Source organism: Rattus norvegicus, chromosome 1 (genome assembly GCF_036323735.1).
Source record: "Rattus norvegicus strain BN/NHsdMcwi chromosome 1, GRCr8, whole genome shotgun sequence".
Classification (NCBI taxonomy): Eukaryota; Metazoa; Chordata; class Mammalia; order Rodentia; family Muridae; genus Rattus; species Rattus norvegicus.
The window spans coordinates 83922716-83944136 of NC_086019.1; the positions used below are offsets into that span (position 1 = coordinate 83922716).

The 21421-nt window shown below is 38.6% G+C and overlaps 2 pseudogenes; one reads left to right on the forward strand and one right to left on the reverse strand.

Moving 5' to 3' along the window:
• The window catches only part of Sult2a1-ps1 (sulfotransferase family 2A member 1, pseudogene 1), a 128264-nt pseudogene that overhangs the window by 11452 nt on the left and 95391 nt on the right, over window positions 1-21421 (reverse strand).
• Window positions 10071-10194, forward strand: LOC120100453 (small nucleolar RNA SNORA17; annotated as a pseudogene).

The window sequence follows — 21421 nt, forward strand, 5'->3', positions numbered from 1 at the left end:
AGGTTCACAGGAGGGTCAAGGCCATTGTCAGAGACAACAAGACCAGCTGACAACAGAGACAACCAAATGGTGAGAGTCAAACACAGGAACCTAAACAACAGAAGCCAAGATTACTTGGCATCATCAGGACCCTGTTCTCCCACCAAAGCAAATACTAGATATCCAATCACACCAGAAAAGCAAGATTTGGATTGAAAATCATATCTCATGATGATGATAAAGGGCATTAAGAAGAACATAAATAAGTCCCTTAAAGAAACACAGGAACAACAAAAAAAAAAAAAAGAAACACAGGAACACAGGTAAACAAGTAGAAGCCTTTAAAGAGGAAACGCAAAAATCCCTTAAAAATTACAGGAAAACACAACCAAACAGGTGAAGGAATTGAACAAAACCATCCAGGATTTAAAGATGGAAATATAAATGGAAAAGGAAAGGGAGACAACCCTGGAGATAGAAAACCTAGGAAAGAGATCAGGAGTCTTAGACACAGGCATGATCAACAGAATACAAGAGATAGAGGAGAGCATCTTTGGGGCAGAGGATACCATCCGAAAAATTAAAACAACCAACAAGAAAATGTAAAAGGAAGAAAGCTGCTAACCAAAAACATCTGGGAAATCCAGAACACATTGAGAAGATCAAACCTAAGGATAATAGGAATAGAATAAAGCAAAGATTCCCAATTAAAGGGCCAGTATATACTTTTAAAAACATTATAAAAGAAAATTTCCTTAACCTAAAAAGAGATGCCCATAAGCATGCAGGACTCCTACAGAATTCCAAATAGATTGGATCAGAATAGAAATTCCTCCTGTCACATAATACTGAAAAAACAAAATGCAGAAAACAAACAGAGAATGTTAAAAGCAGTGAGGAAAAAGGTCAAGTAACATAATGGCAGACCTATCAGAATTAAACCTGACTAGAGATTATGAAAGCAGGAAGATCCAGGGCAGATGTCATAGAGACCTGTGAGAACATAAATGCCAGCCCAGGCTACCATATCTTGCAAAACTCTCAATTAACATAGGTGGAAAATCCAAGAAATTCCATGACTAAACCAAATTTACACAGTGTCTTTCCACAAACCCAGCCACAAAAAGGACAATTGATGGAAAACTCCAACACAAGGATGGAAAGTACAGCCTAGAAAAAGCCAGAAAGTAATCTACTTGGAAGAAATCCAAAAGATGAGATCCACACAAACATAATTCCAACAACAAAAATAACAGGAAACTATCACTAATCCTTAATATTTCTTAAAATCAGTGGACTCAACAACCCAATAAAAAGACAGACTAAAAATATGGATATGGAAAGAGGACCCAGAATTTTGCTGCATACAGCAGGAAATAATCAAACTTGGGACAAAAATCAACCAAGTTGAAAAGAAAAAAAAAACTATACAAAACTCATGAAAACCAGGAGCTTATTTTTTGAGAAAGTTTACAAGATTAATAAACCCATAGACAGACTGACCAGAGGGACAGGTGGAGTATATCCAAATTAACAAAATCAGAAATGAAATGGGAGATATAATAATAGAATCTGAGGAAACACAAAAAAATCATCAGATCCTAGTAAGAAAGCCTGTATTCAACAAAATTGGAAAATCTGGATTAAATGGACAGTTTTCTAGGCAGATACCAGGTACCAATGTTCAATTAGGATCAGATAAAACATCTATACAGTTCCATATCTCCTAAAGAAATAGAAGCAGTTATTAAAAGTCTCTCAACAAAAAACAAAGTAAGATTAAAAAAACCCTCACAAACAGATGGGTTTAGAGCAGAATTCCATAAGACCTTCATAGAAGGTCTAATATAACTACTGTCCAAACACTTTCAAAATTAATAACAGAAAGAATACTACCCAATTCCTTCTATGGAGCCACAATTACAATTATATCAAAAACACACAATGACACAACAAAGAAAGAAAACTTTAGACAAATTACTCTTATGAATATTACCACAAAAATATTCAACAAAATTCTTGAAAACACATCAAAATGATCATCATCATGATCAAGGGGGTTTCATTCCCAGGGATCCAAGGATGGTTCAAGATATGGAAATCCATCAATGTAATCCATTTTATAAACAAACTCAAACAAACATCTCATTAGATGATGAGAATGCATTTGACAAAATTCATCACTACTTCATATTAAAAGCCTTTGAACGATTATGAATCCAATGCCCATACCTAAACATAGTAAAAGCAACATTGAGCAAACTAGTATCCAACATCAAACAAAATGAAGAGAAACCTGAAGCAATCCTACTAAAATCAGGGACTAGACAAGGTTGCCCACTCTGTAAGTACCTATTGAATATAAAACCCCAAGTCCTAGCTGGAGCAATCAGAAAACAAAAGGAGCTCAAAGTGATAAGAATTGGAAAGGAAGAAGTCAAAATATCACTATTTTTAGAGTATAAGATAGAATACTTAATAACCCCAAAAGTTCCACCAGAGAAATTCTTTTTTTGGGGGGTGTCTTTTTTTTTTTGGAGCTGGGGACCGAACCCAGGGCCTTGCGCTTCCTAGGCAAGCACTCTACCACTGAGCTAAATCCCCAACCCACACCAGAGAAATTCTAAGCCTGATAAACAACTACAGTAAAGTGGCTAGATATAAAATTAACTCAAACTTATCAATAACCCTCCTCTACTCAAAGGATAAACAGGCTGAGATAGAAATTAGGGATAAAACACATTTCACAATAGTGCCAAATAACATAAAATAACTCAGTGTGAATATAACCAAGCAAGTGAAAGACTTGTATGACAACGACTTTGGGTCTCTGAAGAAAGAAACTGAAGAAGATCTCAGAAGATGGAAAGATCTACCGTGCTCATGGAATGGCAGGATTAATATAGTAAAAATGTTCATTTTCCCAAAAGCAATCTATGGATTCAATACAATCACTTCAAAATTAATACTCAATTCTTTGTAGAATTAGAAAGAACAATTTGTAATAAAATAAATTCTGGGGGAATTACCATCCCTGACTGCAAGCAGTATTACAGAGTAATAGTGATAAAAATTGTATGACATTGGTACAGAGACAGGAAGAAAGATCAGTGGAATAGAATTGAACACCCAGGAATGAATCCACACACCCATGGTCACTGATCTTTGACAAATGAGCAAAACCGTGCAGTGGAAAAAAAGATAGCATTTTCAACATATGGTGCTGATTCAACTGGAGGTCAACATGTAGTAGAATGCAAATTGACCCAGTCTTATTAACTTGTACAAAGCCTAAGTCCAAGTGGATCAGGGACATCCACATAAAAACAAAATAAACTCAAACTAATAGAAGAAAAAGTGAGAAAGAGTCTTGATTGCTTGGGCACTGGGAGAAACTTCCTGAACAAAACACCAATAGCTTATACTCTAACATCAACAGTCAAGAAATGGAACCTCATAAAACTGCAATGCTTCCGTAAGTCAAAGTACACTCTCATTAAGATAAAATGGCAACCAACAGGTTGGGAAAAGATCTTTACCAATAAATAGTACATCTGACAGATGGATAATATCCAAAAAGAAGTTAGACTCCAGAGAGTCAAACAACCCTTTTAAAAATGTGATACAGAGCTAAACAAAGAATTCTCAGTGGAAGAATATTGCGTGGCTCAGAAGTAACTAAAGAAATGTTCAACACCCTCAGTCCTCAGGGAAATGCAAATCAAAAGTGACCCTGAGATTCCACCTTCCACCAGTCACAATGGTTAGGATCAAAACCTCTGGTGACAATAGATGATGGCAGGATGTAGAAAACGTGGAACACTCCTTCCTCCATTGTTGGTGAGATTGCAAACTGATACAACCACTCTAGAAATCAGTTTGGATTTTCCTCAGAAAATTGGACATTGTACTAACCGAGGACCAGACTATGAGTCTCCTGGGCATATACCCAAATGATGCTCTATCATACAACAAGGACTAATGCTCCACTATATTCATAGCAACCTTATTTATAATAGCTAGAAGCTGGAAAGAATCCAGATGTCCTTCAACAGAGGAATTGATACAGAAAATGTGGTACATCTACACAATGGAGTACTATTTAGTTATCAAAAACAGTGTCTTCATGAAATTCATAGGCAAATGGAATGAACTAGAAAATATCATCCTAACTGAGGTAAACCAATCACAAAAAACACTCAAGGTATGTACTCACTGATAAGTGGATTTTAGCCCAATTGCTCAAATTACCCAAGATACAATCCACAGACCACATGAAGTTCAAGAAGAAGGGAGATCAAAGTGCACATGCCTCAGTCCTTCTTAAAAGGGGGAGTAAAAATAATCATAGAAGGAGATAGGGAGACAAAGGTTGGAGCAGAGACTGAAGCAATGGCCATTCAGAGCCTGCCCCAACTGGGGATCTGCTCCATATACAAACAGCCACCAAACCCTGACAATTTTGCTGATGCCAAGGAGTGCATACTGACAGGATCATGATATAGTTGTCTCCTGAGATGCTCTGCCAGTGCATGACAAATACAGAGGCAAATGCTACCAGCTAATGATTGAACTGAGAATGGTGTCCTCATTGGAGGAGTTAGAGAAAGGATTTAAAGAGCTGAAGAGGTTTGCAACTCCATAAGAACAACAATACAAATAAACCAGAGCTCCCAGGGATTATACCACCATCCAAAATATACACATGGAAGGACATGTTGCACTAGCTGCTCTAACCCGAATATGCGTGCGTGAAGAAAATACAACTCAATTAATATGAGTACAAGCTAGCGCCTAGATTGGGCAGTTCTACCACTACACTATCCTATTCCCTAGCTCTGACATCCCTCATCACTTGTGATTTTTCCATGCTATTTCTTCAGCTCCCTCTTCCTTCTTCTCCTCTGAGGTCTTCTCTCTCCTCTGACCCTCCAAATTCCTTCGCTCTGCCCAAATCGTGGGCTCTTGCCTTTATTTTACAAACTAAATGGGAGAAGGTTCTGATAAGGTCACCTGAGTCCTGAGTAGGTGACTAGGAAGCCTTACTTGGGGCAGCAAAATTAGAATCAAAATACAGAAACTGCAGGGCAAACCACAACACATACTCATGGCTCCAGGTCCATAAGTAGCAGAAGATGGCCTTTGGGGGCACCAATGGGAGGAGAAACCATTGTTCGGGCCAAGGCTGAACACTCCAGTGTAAAGGAATGTTTAGGAGGGGAAGTGGTGTGTGGTGGTGGAGAACACCCACATATAAGAAGGGGATAGAGGATCACATAGGGTGTGTTTGGACAGGAAACTGGAAAGGGGGTTAATATTTGAAATGTAAATTTAAAAAAAATCCAATAACAGAATGAAAATAAAAACAATTCAAATTCCTTCAACAGATACACAGTGTAGAAAGTGTGGTAAACAGAGGAGGGGAATATTGAGCCATTTAGAAAAATAAAATTGAGGGAAAATAACCAGATCTGGAAAGAAATATTTAAGGTAATGCATACTGAGAAAATATCTACAGTTAAGGAAACCCTACAATGTTTAACCATAGAGCAAGCAAAGAAGATACTGAAGCCATGTCATTTAGTCAATCTACTTTCCAATGTTGCTGAGGCCAATGGGTTGCTGATACCGAGGTGTATTATAGAAACTTTGGACTTCCCAAACCAACATTACACAGCATGCTCACCAATGAAATACTTAAAGAATACTTCAAGTGATTCTTGTTTCCTACTGTCATCGATGGCATTCTAGAAGTGATGACCAGGCACAAGATTATCTCTAGCATTTCTGATTATATAAATCACCTTCAATATAAACATCGGAGAATGAAATATCTTGCACTCAGTTTCCAACATCTCCACATGGTTTCCCCAAAAATTTAATAAAACTCCTCTCAAATATCAATTGATTGCTCATTTTAATATTGTACTAATATATTTGTACAGGCACTTGTACGTGTGAGTGTGCATGCACGAGCACACATGTTTTTGTTGTGGTTTTCATGTGTATATCACATGTCTAATATATGGAAGTCACAGCACAATCTTCTAATCTGAGGTGTCACCTTTCATCATTAAGTGAATTCTAGAGACCTCATCTCTCTTCTTATTCTTGAAAGAACCTTAATTGATACACTGTTTCCCCCCTTTGTGAAGTGACAAAGTTTCATGTAGTGGAAGCCAACTTTAAGTAAGTGGTATAGGTAATAATTATTTTGAACTTACTTTCCAATTACTTTGAACACAGGCATGCACTAACACCGCTTGCCCTCTGTGGGTTCCATTATGAATAGTTTACAGTGTTCATTAATCAGTTATCCATGGTAAGAACTTCCTGAACTTGTCACTATACTAGGATTGAAGCAATGGAAAATATTATTGATATTCCTTCTAGATATCACCCTACCACTGAGGAAATCTCCATGAAGGATTCAAAAGGAAAGTGGGTTTTAAATGTATTTGATGCCTATGTGTCTCTTCTGTGTGTGTATTCTCATATGAATGCAGAGTCTGTGAAGTAATAGGAGGGATTGAGATAGTCTCAAGCTGAAATTATAAGAGTCCATGAGCCAAAAAGGTGGATGCTGAGAATATATCCCGAGTCCTCTGAAATAAGAGCAGGTGCTCTTAAACACTGGGCCATCTCTCTGTGTAATGTAAACAAAGATAGTTTTACATTTCTGTTGTACAATGGAAGATCACTAGAAGAGGAGTGGCTGATAAAGTATGCAGTGTTTACGCACAAGTCTGTACATACACAGCACTCTGCAGCAACATATTCAAACTTAAATTTATAATAATGATCTTTATAATAAATGAGATTTCCAGTAATCCTGGTCATTTATTGTGCTGTTTTGGTAGCCACAGTAATGATTTTAGTATTTCTGATCTCAATGGACAGCAAGATTTAGTTGGTGTGAAATCAGACACAAACTCACAGCAATCCAGAACTTTAAATACTAGTAACAATTTGTAAATACTAAACAACATGCTGCATACCAAACAAACAACTAACAGGGGGTAACTAGTATACAATAGACATAGACCTTTGAATGTTGAGCACACTGGTACTACCCTCTAATTCCAGCACTTACAGCTTAGTACAGAAGGGTCATAAACTTGATGTTATAATCAGCTACAAAGTGAGTTTATGGCCAGTGTAGGCTTCAAGATACCCTGTCTAATAAAATATTAATAAATTACATTGGATAAAAATAAATCTTTGGGACTGTGAGATGAATAAAAACAACTGCAAAACACACACATAACCCATATATGTACACTTTGTTCACACACTGCATGCCTCTAGAGTACCACACAGTCAAACATACTTATATTCACCCAACACACATTTACACAATACACTCTTTTTCACACATCACACACATGCATTTACATGTAAATAGACCAATTTTTGGAGCTTCAGTCTGTTCCTGAGTATTGTCATGCTAATTTCTGTACCCCACTGTCTGTTTGCCTCAAGATGGTTGAATTCTCTTGTGTATGTGAACTTTTGTTGTTCAGTTCTTGGTCCTTAATTTAAAACTTTTGTTCGGATAAAAATGCCTACAACCTGTGCCTGGGCAGAAGGTATGTGGGTTTGTTTCAGATCCCAGACATGGGATCTAAGGTAGAGACAAGAAGGGAGAGGAGAGAAAGAAAAGGAAAGAAGAAAATGCCACGGTGTCGGTGGGACAAAATAGCACAGAGGATTGATATCTCCCATTTCTAGTGCTTTTTAGAGCTTATTATAAATATAAGGGATTCGTGTCTTTAATTTTGGAAATAAATTATCAAATGTGGGGTAGAGAACCTCAAATAATATTTATCACAGTATTTTTGGTAACCAACATGAGGTAAGAACTTACTTTTATCCCAAATTGAGAATTCAGCTTCCCAGATAAAAGGAATGCTATTCCATTAAGATAGACACCAGGATGGTGGCTAAGGAAGTTATAGGGACAAATGGGTCCTGAGCAATGCTAGTTTTTCCTCAAACAGTTCATGGTTCAGAACAAGGGTCAGAATGAATGCTAATTTGGCACATTTGATTCCAAGGGGTCAGTTCATGAGCTAAGGTACCATTTCACCCTCAAGCCAACCTCACATCAAGGCTTGCTGTATATCTGCCCAGGGCTAGGACACCTGGCTCCAGAGCTGACCAAGTACAAGACCAGCAACCTGACAAATTCCCACAGCTAACATTTATAAAGTTAACATAAAGAAATATATCACACTAATTTGATCAGGCAACAAAGTCACCATAAAATGTGGAGCTCCCTTAGGAAGACTAATGGCAGCTAAGGAAAGCTAACCTAAAATACAAGGTCAAGTTGTTCTGTGCAAACAGCCTCCTTAGACATGGGACTCCCATGGGAGAACTGACAATGGTTCAGCCTAGCACATGATACATAACCCAGGATGAAACCTCTGAGCAAATACAATTTATTGAAGATATGCTTGGACACTAAAATAGAAATGAGAAATAAAATAGAATGCAAAAATATATTAAATTAAGAGAGAAAAAGAAGGCTAATTACACAAATTTAGTAATCTTTGGAGAAGGAAGAAAGAGATAAAAATTGATATAAATGTTTTCAATGTTCAACAGATACTAAATAAATAACTCATGCTTTTGATTCTAATATTTGGGAGACAAAACAGAGACAGATAATTTCCTTGCCATTTCAAGACCAGCCTGAACTATGGAGCAAATCAAAATCAGCCTGGACTATACAAATAAACTCTGTCTCAATAAATAATAATAGATATATCATTTTAGAAGAGGCTACTTGGATTCTATACAAACTTGTTTTGATTTATCAAAATAAATATAGTTATAGGTTCAATGGCGATGGTGCTAATATAATACTCTTTGAGAGAAGTCAAAATGGAGATAACCTGGATTAAAAAGCAGAGCTGCTAGATTGGACCACTCCATTCTTATACAAACTTCACACAGGCCTGACACACCTGAGAGTAGAGGTTAGACCAACTCTTCTGTTCCAAGAAACCAGCCTGGAGCCCCCAGGACAAACAAATTCAGGCGCACCCTGTGACAGGACCCTTCCAGTTTTTGCCTGCACCCAGAGCTGACCAGGTCCTACAGTTCTCTGTTCCCAAATCCCATGGGGAATAGAGTTGGACTCTCAAAAGTGTGAACAATTCTGAGAGTACAGGGTAGACATCCCCTTCTGCTCACATACCTGGCCCAAGAAAAACCTGGCTAATACCCTCTGGACATAGGAACCTAGGAGTAATAAGGGAGAATATCTTTCCAGTCTCTGCTGTGCCTAGAGCTGAAAGCCAGTCACCAGGAGTGCTGAAACACTTGAAAGCAGGGGTAAAAGCAACTCTTCTGAAATGTAAATAAAAAAATATCCAATAAAAAAGAAGAAATGCCTGAATGGACAGGGAAAACCCCCAAAAGCACAATTATACATAAAGAACTATATATTACTAAAGATTGCTTACATTTGGAGAAATAGTCCAGGTAAGAACACAATAGTTGGCTATCTAACATCAAATGGTGTGCCCAGAAAAGAAAGTTCAACAGCATTATACAGACTGTGGTGGTTTGACTGAGAACAGTTCCTATAGATTCATATATTTAAATGCTTAACCACAAGAGAGTAAAACTGTATCAGAAGGACAGGCAATTGCAGCCTTGTTGGAGACTATTTGGCTTTTTTGAAAGAGGTATGTCACTAAGAGTGTGCATTGGAGATTGAAAAGCCCATGCTTGAGTCTGTCTCTTTATCTTTCTATCTGTCTATCTCTCTTCTTGCTACTTGTATATCAGGAAATAACTCATCTATTTCTCTGGTACCATCTCTGCCTGCTTGCTAGCATTCTTTCTGCCATAATGATGATGAACTATCTTCTGGAAGCTGCAAGGGAGCACCGAAAAATGATGGTAAACATTTTCTTTTATGAGACTTGCTTTTGTTAAAGTGTTTCTTCATAGAAACAGTAGCTTCACAGACCAGTATCTAAGACATGAGTTGTTAATGGGAACTGAGATATTGCGGAGATAACCTGCATGGTAATGTTATAATAGGACTAGTTCTTTGGACCATGAAAATGTATGATCCTGCTCCTAGAATCATTCCAGGTGTGGCTGCTTTGTCACACATGCATCACTAGTGGGCAGAAAGAGGCTATGTTTATACTGAATGTTCTGACTTATGAACAACTGAGGGATGGGCCTGACATTTCCAGTGAGACTGAGATGACCACCAGTCCAGCACCAAGGAGATTGGAAAGGGAGTTAGCCTGAGATGACTATGCAGGCTGTGCAGACTCCAGGGGCTCCCAGGATAAGAAGCAATCCAGAGACTAGAAGAATGCCAACTTAGACTGAGTGACCTAAGAAGGGGTAAGCCTTACCCAAACAGTTCTCACATGGGGCCACTTATATGGACCAGGTGAGGAATGAGTCCAATGTGACCACAATACTGGCACCATGGGTCTTGAACAGGGAACTTGAGACACCTACCAATTGGGTGTCATATCGGCCTGGTGATGTGCAGACCATTCCTGATACCACCCCTGCCTGGCATTATAATGCACTAGCAAGGCATAGGACTCCTCAGACCCCTTCCAAGATAACCTCAGATACTGTGAGTCCCAGGAGCCTCCAAGAGTAACAAGGAAGTGGGGAAAAAAAGAGAAAGAGAAACCAAACAATGAGGGTATGATGAAAAGAGGCAGAACTGGAGACTTGAGGATAGTGAGGAACAGACTGATGTAAATAGTTGGTGATGCCACTTCAGACAATGGTGGAGTCCTGGCCTGTTCCTCTGAGAGCCAGATCATGGTCCATGGCCCTGAAGCAGCAAGGGTCTGTTGCCAACAAAGGCCGGATAGACATGTTGAAGTTTGAACACTGAGTAAGCCAGTCCTAAGGGCAGTGAGTTTCAGAGAGTCAGCCCTGCATCTCATGTGCTGGGCAGTGTCATGGACAAAGGAGAAATACTCTCCTCCCTTCACTCATACCTCATGATCTATGTCAGGCAAGACACCTTGCCCCAGAATCATGAGATTGGAAAAATTTGTCATGTCCACTACTAGCTAGAACACTGAAGAGATTAGGGCCTGTACTCTGCCTGGGCAGCACAGTAGAGTTGTCCCTGGTGGTGGAATTGCTGGTGAGCTGACTCTGAGTCAATGAAAGTGGAAGAGCCAGCTGGTTGACCATCTCAGAAACTTCTCGGCCCCAATTCAGGGCTTTGAATTAACCCATCCCAACCTCTACACCATTGATGAACTGCTGGAATGCATGAAGGGGTCTGTCTTAAACAGATCCAAAATAACAGTGTCTCCATGACACAGGGCAGCAAGAAGATATCTGATAGGAGTCCCAGTGAGGTTCCAGCATTTGGGAAGTAGCAGAATAATGTATCAAAAGGCAGAGGCCCCATAACATATCAATGCAAACACAAGAGGTTTATTTTCTGGCACTTCAGTGTCAACCCTCAATCAGGATTGCCTTATGGCAAGTGACTAGAAGATGACTCTGAATGCCTATAACAAGCAGTTTTTATACATTTTAGGGGTACAGGTTATATTAGCATGGTAACAGTTTATACTTTTTGCCTAAGCATATTGACCTATAAATCTATTGGCTAGCAAGCATCAGTCAATAAATTCTGTGAATTTTTGACTCAATAATGTTTCCATGGGTGGAGAATGGAACTTGGTCTAGCCTAAATCAGAGGCAGGAAGCTGAATCCTAGCCTATTGTTACCATGGGGCAGGTGTAAGGATCCTTTAACTATGAGGGAGGAAGAGATGAGTGTAATTGGGATGCATGATGTGACATATATAGAGAACAATGAAAACTTAGACAAATGAAAAATAAAGACAAAATGAAGAGGCCCATACATTTAAGATCTTGAAAAAAATGATATTAATTCTTAAGTGGAACAATAATGGACCATTCTAATAAAGGTATAATGCTAAGAATAACTTGGATGAGAATCTATTCTTGAATATTGCTCGGTCATGTAAAAGGGGACTACATAACAGGTTTCCTGCCCTTAGAACAGAGCCAGCAGGGCATAGACCTCCACAAATATTGAAGGTTGCTGTGGGAGTAAGGTGTGTATGTGTGTGTGTGTGTGTGTGTGTGTGTGTGTGTGTGTGTGTGTTCATGTTTTTCTTCTGAGGAATACCAAAATTAATGACTCTCATGATAAGCTGAGAAAGTACAAGTCCAGGAGGCAGGAAATGTCTCATGTCTCAGTAAAAATGGTACTACTTTGTGACCTTCAGAACACCTCTTAAGGTGGCAGGAAAGAACACTGAAAACATCGTCAAAATTGTTTAATTTCTCAACTACGTAAAATTTAATGATGCAATATGAATTATATAAGGAGCTTCACAGATTTAAAGGGACAGAGGCAGCTGCACTATGAGCCAGCTTCTCCAAAAATATTAAGGAAGGAGATACAGAGATATCCAGAATAGTAATCACAGGGCAAGACCCCACCCAGTTAAGTTTTGTTTGTTTATTCTTACAAAGGCACAGAGATTCCTCAGTTCAAGGTCATTCTGATACAGAGGAAGTTTAGGTCCAGGCCCAGGTATGATAAGAATGGTAATTTCAGGGCAGGATCCCACCCACCTACATTATCCTCTACAAAGGCTGGCAGATCTTGGAAATTAATTTTGCAACATTAAAAAAATATGTACTTGCTGTCCTCCTAAGAATAAAGTGGGCTGGGGTCATAGAATGTCCACTCCTGGAATTTCAAAGCATTAAATCTTTTACCTAGTTATCAGTATTCACTCTTATGTAGTGGAAATTAACAAACCGACAAACAGGAGTACAAAAGGTATAGTTTGAGGAGAAAGGGAGCACCAGATAACATAATGTTAAAGCCAAATCTTGTACTACAGAATATACAAAGTTTAAAGACAGGCCTGATGCTAAATGAAAAAAGGGGTTTCTAGCATCAGGTCATGACCCCACATAGGTAATCCTGCAACCTGTGAAAGGAACAAGGATGAGGTCCTAGGCTGTAGTGGCTATTGCAGGTTGTCAACTTGACTATATCTGGAATGAACTACAATCCAGAACTGAAAGGGTCACCTGTGTTCCATATCTTGAGGCTCGGAGATACAAGTCTCTGACCTAGATCTTGGCATGGAGATCTTCAGGCATAGTGGCTATGAATACCAGGAGACTAAGGCAAGGTGATCTGTGAGTTCAAAGCATGGAACAAAGCAAGTCCCAGATCCAGGAATGGTGGTACATACCTTTATTCTGGACCACACCTTCTGCTGGAGACCTACATAATGACATTGGAAGAAGGAAAATTCGCCTTTCTTGCCTGCTTAAACTTACTTGCTAGCACATTTATTGGATCTACTACCCTTGTGGCACTGAGCAACCACTAGATCCTTGGACTTTGCATTCATAACTGGTCATTGTTTGGGAGTTGCATTCACAGTTGATCAGTGTTGGAGTTGGACTATGTACTGTAAGTCATGGTAACAAATTTCCATACTATATAAAGACTATTCATAAATTCTTTGACTCCAGAGAACCCTGACTAATACAGAAGCCTAAACATCAGCAGAAATTGTATCCAAATGTAATTCAAACAAAGGGTCATACTGTAGCCCATGCAAGCAGAAAACTTGGCAGGTTCTGCCATGTCTATCTCATTATAATCAAGAAAGATACAGGAGAAAGTTTACAGAAGCTTCCATTTTGTTGAAGTTCTGGTTCCTGTGATAGTCTATCTTCTATCTTGTTATACTGCCTCAGAAACTTAAGATGTATAGTCTCCTTTGCTTTGAATTTTATCCATGGTTTCCATGGCTTCCTAGAGGTCACTTGCACGATTCTGAGGATCTTGTGCTTATTAATTTCACATACTTTGCTATACTCCTTTGCTATAGTGGTGGAACTAGTCAGTGTAACACTTAATCAACTCTACACACACTTTCACTCACTGGCTCACTCTGAATCTTCTCTCTTTAACTCCTCATACACCATCTTCTGGGGCTATCTCCTAGTTTTTCTCTGTAAACAAATCATCTGTTTATAGCTCTATAATGATTATTTATCTGAAAGTCTTTCCAGGTGATGCATGACAGCAATTTCATGCTCCATTGCAGCAGATTAATGTAAAACACCATTCCCCCAATCCCAACTAAATGACTAGCAAAGACCCTATTCAACAGACACAGAACTATACCTCTGGAAAATCCTGCTCAGCTCCACAGACCACTTGAAGCCCAAGAAGAGTACAACTAAAGTGCAGATGCTTCAGTCCTTCTTAAAAGAGGGAACAAAAATATTCATAGGAGGCGATTTGGTGACAAAGTTTGGAGCAGAGACTGCCATTCAGAGCCTGCCCCACCTGGGGATCCAGGCTATAATATATATATATATATATATATATATATATATATATATATATATATATATATATATATGTACAGCCACGAAAACTACAATAATATTGATGAAGCCAAGAAGTCCATGCCGGCAGGAGCCTGCTAAAGCTGTCTCCTGTGAGGCTCAGCCAAAGCATGTCAAATACAGAAGGAAATGCTAGCAGCAAACCATTGAACTGAAAAAGGGGTCCCTGCTGGAGCAGTTAGAGGAAGGAGTGGGGGAGCTGAAATGGCTCGCAACCCCATAAGTACAATACCAACAACCAGAGCTCCCAGGGACTAAACCACTACCCAACGACTCCACATGGATAGACCAATGTGGCTCCAGGTGCATATGTAGCAGAGGGTGGCCTTGTTGGGCTCCAATGGAAGAGGCAGCCCTTGCTGCTGCCAATTCTGGAACCCCAGTGCATGGAAATGTTGGGAGGAAGTTAGGGGGAGTGTTTGGAGAGGGGGAACACCCTTATAGAAGTGAAGAGGTATTGAATAGGCAGATTATGTATGGGAAAACAGGAAAGGGAATAATATTTGAAATGGAAATAAAAAATATACAACCAGTCAATCAATAAATAAATAAGAAAATATTTTGGCTATATACTAAGAAAAAAATCATTTGCCTTGAACTTCTAATTAATATATTATAATGAAAAACTCTTGAATTTATTATCAGCATTCCTCCTTAACTATCATTTTGTGTAGCAATTTATCTCTGAGATAATTTTCTAAAAAATATTTTTGTCTAAGGAAGTAAAAAGGACCAGAGAAAAGAAAGATGTTGGTTGAATGGATTGGCTTGGGGAGCTTTGACCCATCCATCCCTCCATCCACCTATTCATTTATTCAGCCATATGTCATCCACCTCTCCATCCTTCTATCCTTCAATTTGTCCATCTAAATGTGTATATGTGTTTGTCTATACATTTGTGTGTAGCTATACATATACATGTATGCACACATTAATACTTGGGAAGTTGATTGTAAATGTCTGGCCCAGCTAGAATGTGGGTATATGAAAGTTTGAGTGTATATGTGTCCGTTCATATTTGCTATATAAATCATCTTTATTCATTTCCCTTCCTTCCTATCTTGTTCACAAAGAGTTAAACAACTTAGCTAGAGAGGCTTCTGGCTGATTCACTAGAGAAAGTGACCAGCAATCCTATCCCTTAACACGCCCCTGCTAAACCATATGTTTTAATTGCCAGATATTAGCATTTACTAAAGCACAAATAATAAAGAGGTAAGTTCTTAACACAGACCAGGAAGAGTTAAATTTCTCTAGCACCTTTTTTAAACTTAAAAAGTTAAATAAAGCACAGCGGAGAGAGTTATAATGCTTAGTAAAGCAAAGAGTTAAAGAAAAAGAAACCAGGTATTTTTTTTTACCATATAATGCACAAGGAAGTTTTCAGATTATTTTAAAAATTATCACCAAGTATTCAGTACAGTGAGAGAGGAAGAAGGTCAGAGACCATTAGTCTTAAAGGCAATATCCAATTCTGTATCCCATTTTCAGCTCATTCTAGGCTGGGCAGGCTCCCAGCTATTTGTCTTTCTGAACATGTGCCATCTCACTCAAAATGATTGTTTCTAGCTCTATCTATTTGCATGTTAATTTCAATTTTCTTGACATCCAAATTATATTCTTATGTGTAAATCTACATTTATATTCATTCATTCATTATTACCACATTGTGGACTATGTGAGCTACCAAAAGACTAGTCGGGTAGGATATGCACTGAGGAAATATTGACCAGTCTCTTTCTGATTGAATTTAAGTACCACTCCACAAGATGAAACCCAAATATGGCACCATTACTGGGCCAGTCATTTGTGCTTCGATGTGCTTAAAATAATTCTGCTAAGACGTAGAGTCTGAGCTGCATAATCTTTTTATTTATGTCAGGGGCCTTGGTCAGCCTTCATGGTCTTTGGTTGGTAACTCCATCTCTAAGAGCCACAAAAGGCCCAGTGAAGTCTATTCTATTGGTCTCCCTATGGAGATCCTATCCCCTTCAGAATCCTCCATTTTTCCCACAACTTTTTCATTAGAGTCCATGAGATCTACTCAATGTTTGGATGTGGGTTTGGCATCTCTATCAGTCAGGTGCTTGGTAGAATCTCTAAGAGGACAGTTATGCTAGGCTCATATCTGCAAGCATAAGAGCGTATCACTAATAGTGTCAGAGGTTGGTGCTTCCATATGGGATGGGTCTCAAATTAGACTGATTATTGGTTGGTATTTCCCTCCATTTTTTCTCCCTGTATTTTTTTTAGATAGGACAAATATTGGGTTAAAAGTTTTGTGGCTATATTAGTGTCCTTTACACTCCACTGAGGTTCCTGACTGGCTAAAGGAATTGGCCTCTTTAGGTTGTTTATCTCTACTGTTTGCATCTGAGTTAAATTCACTTGCATTGATTTCTGGAAGCTTCTCCCTATCTCACATTAATAACAAGTCCTAGAGATGCTCCCAATCTTCCAACCCAGCTCCATACTGTCATTCATTCTCTTGGCCTTATTGCCCTCTCTTCTGTCTCTCTCTACATTTGATCCTGAACTCCCCCTTCCTCCTCCCGATCCCCCATTCTCATCCAGTTTCCTCTCTCTATTTGCCTGCTATGACTATTTTATTCTTGAGGGCCTTCCCAAACTCATTCCTCCTGAGGTTGCCTGTTCCCATTATTTCTGCAGGCTGTCATGGTTTCAGTCCTTTTCCCACACAAAATACCAGATAGTATTTCCCTCTTTCCTTTCCTGTCTCTTTTCCCACCCAGGTCACTCCCTTCCTTCCCTTGTCATTGGTTTCCAAATGGGACTGAGGCAACCTCTCTTGGGCCCTTCAGCATGTTGTTGTTCACTTTGAGTTTTGTGGGCTGTATCTTGGTTATTCTGTATATTTTTGGGCTAATATCCAGTTATTATTGAGCACATACTATTCACATACATTTGGGTCTGAGTTACCTCGCTCAGAATGACATTTTTTTTTTTAGTTCCATTCATTTACCTGTAAAGCTCAGGATATCCTCATTCTTAATAACTGAGTAATATTCCATTGTGTGAAAGAACCACATTTTCTGTGTTCATTCTTCTGTCATGGAACATCTGGGGTGTTTTCAGCTTCTGGCTATCACAAATAAGGCCCATATGAAAAGTGTATAACATGTTCCCCTGTGGCATGGTGAGGCTTCTTTGAGGTATATTCCCAAGGGTGCTATTTCTGGAATCTTTAGGTAGATTTATTTACAATTTTCTGAAGAAACTAAGTGATCAGAGATATGTGGATCAAAATGACCCCGAGATTCCACCTTTTACCAGCCAGAATGTCTAAGATCAAAACCTGAGGTCAAAACACACATTGGCAAGGATATGGAGAAAGAGGAATACTCTTCCATAGCTGATGGAAATGCAAACTGGTTCAACTACTCTGGAAATTAGTTTGAAGGTTGCTCAGAAAATGAGAAATAGATTTTATCTGATTTTTAAGGGGTATTTTATTTATCGGTTGAGAATTCCATGCAGACACACACGCACACACACACGCACACACACACACCACACACACCACACACACACACACACACACACACACACACACACACACACACACACACACACCCTGCTTTTTCCTTTTACTGAGTCTATTTTAGTTACATTGTATTCCTGTGGATATACTGTGAAAGTCATATTAACTTCCAAAACTACTATGGATACTGGACACTGAGAAATTCATACTCTAGTTACTCTATACTGGATGATTTATTCCCCCCATATTCTCCCATTAAGGCTAGCAGTCCTGTTTACTCCTACTCTTAATCAGTACTCTGACATTTGGAAAAATTGCCAGGTACTGGCTTCATGGGATTAGAGGAAAAAATGAGAAATCTGCGGGGTTAGTAACACCTCTCAGTACTTGGCAGCAAAGTTCTAAGATTTTACCTTTAGGTTTTTTTTTAATGATAGGTTTATTTCATTTCATTTTATTTTATTTATATTGGATTTTATAATTTACATTTCAAATGTTATTCCCTATCCCAGTTTTCCTTCCATAAACACCCTATCCCATCCCCTTCCCTCTTCTTCAATAAGGGTGTTTTCACTCCCTAAACAAGCCCCCTCCTTACTCCCAGTCCAGATATTTCTCTACACTGGGGGATCCAGCCTTAGCAGGACTATGGACTTCTCCTCCTCTTGATGTCCAACAAGGCCATCCTCTGCTACATATGCAGCTGGAGACATAGGTCTTCCCATGTGTACTCTTTGGGTCATACTTTACTTCTTGGGACCTCTCATTGTTTGGTATTGTTGCTCTAATGGATTTCCAAGACCCTGCATCCACTTCAATCCTTTCTCTAATTCCTCCAACTGGGACTCTGTTTTCAGTTCAATGGTTGGCTACAAGCATCCACCTGTATATTTGTCATGCTGTGGCTTAGTCACTCAGGAGACACATATATCAGGGTCCTGTGAGCATTCACTTCTTGGTTACATCAATATTGTCAAATTGTGTTATCTATATATACATATATACATATACTGGATCCACAGGTTCACCAGGTCCTGATTGGCCATTCCTTCAGTCTCTTCTCCAAACCTTGCCTCCATATCTACTCCTATGAATACTTTTGTTCCCCCTTTTAAGAAATACTGAAGCATCCACAGTTTGGTCATTCTTCTTGAACTTCATGTGGTTTGTGGGTGTATCTATGGTAATTTGAACCTTTGGGCTAAGATATACTTATAACTAATTGCATACTGTGTGGGCTTTTGGGGAATGGATTACTTCAATTGGGATGACATTTTCTAATTCCATTCATTTGCCTATGAATTTCATGAAGTCACTGTTTTTGATAACTGAGTAGATCTCCATTCTAAAGATGTACCATATTTTCTGTAACCATCTGAACTCTTTCCAGCTTCTGTCTATTATAATTAGTGTTACTAAGAACATATAGAACATGTTTTGCTGTATGTTGGAGCATCATTTGGGTATATGGCCAGGAGTGGTATAGTTGGGTCCTCAGGTAGTACAGTGTCCAATATTCTGGGAAAAGTACAGACTAATTTCCAGAGTGATTGTACCACCTTACAATCCCACAAACTATGGAGGAGTTTTTCTCTTTCTCTATATCCTCACAATCATGTGTTGTCACCTGAGATTTTTAACTTAGCTATTCTGTATGGTGTGAGGTGGTATCTCAGGGTTGTTTGGATTTGCATTTCCCTGATGACTAAGGGCATTGAACATTTCTTTATGTACTTCTCAGCCATTCAATATTCCTCAGCTGAAATTTTTTTGTTTAGCTGTGTACCCCATTTTCAATAGGGTTATTTGGCTCTTTGGCATATATCTTCTTGTTTTCTTTGTATAAAATGGACATTAGCCCTCTATCAGATGTAGGATTGATAAAGATCGTTTCCCAATCTGTTGGTTGCCGTTTTGCCCTAATGACAGTGTCCTTTGCAGTTTTATGAGGTCCTATTTGTCTATTTTTGATCCTAGAGCTTAAAGGTTTGTTTTTTTGCTCAGGAAATTTTTCCATAGTGCACATGGTTGCCAGGCTCTTCCCCATTTTTCTTCTATATCCTTGATTGTTTCTGTTTTTTTCTTTGTTTGTTTGGTTGGTTTTTTTGGGGGGAGAGAGGTCCTTTATCCACTTGGAATTAAGCTTTGAAGAAGATGATAAGAATGGATCAAGTAGCAGTTTTCTACATGCTGACCTCTAGATCAATCAGCACCATTTGTTGAAAAATGTTTTTTCCACTGGATTGTTTTAGCTCCTTTGTCAAAGATCAATATTTGGGTTCATTTTTGGGTCTTCAGTTCTGTTCCATTAATCTACCTGCTTGTCTCTGTAGCAATACCATGTAGTTTTTATCAGTATTGCTCAGTAATACTGCTTGAGGTCAGGGACGGTGATTCCACCAGAACTGCTATTATTGAGTAGGATAGTTTTGGCTATCCTGGTTTTCTTGTATTTCAAATGATTTTGCAAATTGCTCTTTCTAACTCTATGAGAAATTGAATTGGAATTTTGATGGGGACTGCACTGAATCTGTAGATTGCTTTTGGCAAAATGTCTATTTTTACTATATTAATCGCACTATTCTTAACTATGGGTGATCTTTCCATCTTCTGAGATTTTCTTCAATTTCTTTTTCATAGAATTGAAGTTCTCATCTATGTCTTTCACTTGCTTGGTTAGAGTTGCACCAAGGTATTTTATGTTATTTGTGACTATTGTGAACTGTGTTATTTCTCTAATTTCTTTCTTTCCTCTTTAGCCTTTGTGTAGAAGAAGGCCTCTGATTTATTTGAGTTAATTTTATATCCAGCTACTTTGCTGAAGCTGTTTATGAGGCTTTGTTGTTTTGTGGTGGAACGTTTGGGGTCACTTAAGTATACTATCATATCTTCTGGAAATGGTGATATTTTGGCTTCCTCCTGATTTGTATCACTTTGACCTCCCTTTATTGTCTGATTGCTCTGGCTATGACTTCAGGTACTCTATTGAATAAGTAAGGAGAGCGTGGTCAGCATTGTCTAGTCCCTGATTTTTAGTGGGATTGCTTCAAGTTTATCTTCATTTAATTACAGGTTGGTTACTGGTTTTCTGTATTTTGTGTTTACTATGTTTAGGTATGGGCCATGAAATCCTGATCTTTCAAAGTCTTTTAACATGAAGAGGTATTGAATTTTGTCAAATGCTATCAGCATTTCATGAGATGGTCATGTGCTATTTTACTTTTCATTTGTTCACAAAGTGGATTACATTGATGTGCTTCAATATATTTAGCCATCACTGAATCTCTGGCAGAAGCCTAGTTGATCATGGTGGATTACCATTTTGATAAGTTTTGGATTCAGATTTCAAGAATTGTATTGAATATCTTTTAATCACCATTCATAAGGGAAATTGGTTTGAATATCTCTTCTTGTTGTGTCTTTGTGAGATTTAGATATAAGAGTAATTTTGGCTTTACATAAGGAATTTTGCAATGTTCCTTCTGTTTCTATTTTGTGGAATAG